This window comes from Pseudomyrmex gracilis, unplaced genomic scaffold (assembly GCF_002006095.1).
Source record: "Pseudomyrmex gracilis isolate BER0280 unplaced genomic scaffold, ASM200609v1 scaffold_2283, whole genome shotgun sequence".
In the NCBI taxonomy this organism is placed as follows: domain Eukaryota; kingdom Metazoa; phylum Arthropoda; class Insecta; order Hymenoptera; family Formicidae; genus Pseudomyrmex; species Pseudomyrmex gracilis.
Window position 1 is genome coordinate 18,498 of NW_018022867.1, and position 1,516 is coordinate 20,013.

Here is a 1,516-nt window from a genome sequence, read left to right on the forward strand (position 1 = left end):
GCATTTTCAAACAAAAAACAGCGAGAACGTAGTTGCGCACCTAATTTTTCAATAATTTCTATTTGCTTTCATTTTCTTTTTTAAAGATACATATNAAAAAGGAATAAAGAAATTAAAGAAAGCGGAATTTATATCTGATGTAAATTCTGAAAGTGAAGATAATGATACTTTAAAAAAAAGTAGAAAATATAGAGCAAAAACTGTTATAAACAGCGAAGAAAGTTTCAGTGAAGAAGAAAACCTTGTTCCTGTACCTTCTTATCCAAAAGTACCACAAAATACAAATCTTAATAAGCAATTATTGGAAAATTCAGCCATTAAAATGCTATTCAAAAGTTAGTTAAAAGATTTTTAATACAGTAATGTAAAACAGAAAATTTATATTATATAACCTACAATTTTACTTTCAACAATTTTATTCTTCATTTATAGANAAACATGTATCAAAACAGATAGACTATGAGAACGACAATCGTTCAACAAAAATAAATTTTTTTAAGAAATCAAGTGAGACACTTTGTACTGTAAAAAATAAGAATACAGGTAATTTATACCAATATATTTAAATTTTACTAGATTAATGCCAATATATTCTGCAATTTATACCAAACTATTATGTATTTAAATTCTACTAAATTTAGAAAAATATATATGTAATATATAAGTTTTNGCATGTACTACGCATAATATACGTATTACCATTATATTTATTTTTAACTTATAGACAAGAATATAGTTAAACAAATACAGTATAAAAATAATAGTACACTAACAAGCCAGAATATAATAAAGAAAATTAATCCAGACAAATGTTGTATTGAATTATATAAGAATAACACAGGTAATCGAAAAAATAATAAGTAATTTTATTTTTAATATTTTTTAGTATATTTTTTTATTATCTTTATTTTTAGTAAATAATTGTATATTAGTTTCATTACATAGTTATAAACGTACTTATAAAATGTTAAATTTAATTTTAATATTTTTGATATTTGTTAGTAGGACATAATTTTACTCAGACTAATGTCAAAGAAAAAATGCACTCAGCTTTGAAACTTTCAAACCTGATTCTATAAATACTTGTAAGTATTAACTATTATATTTAATTTTGTAATGTAAATTTGTATGTAGTATAAATTATATATATTTTGTTTTGAATAAAATGTTTTTATTTATAACATACTTTTTTACTTTTAGCATCAACAGATTTTCAACAATATATTGTACGAAAATTGTTAGACATGGATTTTAAAATTTCAATAATACATGAAAAACCAAAAAATATGAACACTAAATTAGATACTATACAAAATCAAATACAAACTTTTGTAATAGATGATAGAGTAGAAAAGAAAGTCGTTGAATCAGATTACATGGAACTCTTTCCATTAAAAGATTTAGAAGAACTAGAAAAATTAGAACAACTATTAAGTAATAATAAGATTAATCGTAAAGCATTAGTACGTATATTTTGGAAAATCTTTTTAAAATTTAATAAGTTAAAAAACTTAAA

General features: G+C 21.3%; 1 long non-coding RNA gene across 1 annotated transcript in view; it reads left to right on the top strand.

Moving 5' to 3' along the window:
* The first annotated feature begins 725 nt into the window (after positions 1-725).
* LOC109862727 overlaps positions 726-1,516 on the top strand; it is a 1,082-nt gene continuing 291 nt past the window's right edge. Inside the window, exons 1-2 of the long non-coding RNA XR_002251202.1 lie at positions 726-841; positions 1,003-1,085. This is a non-coding gene — a long non-coding RNA (uncharacterized LOC109862727). The remainder of the gene's footprint in view (positions 842-1,002; positions 1,086-1,516) is intronic.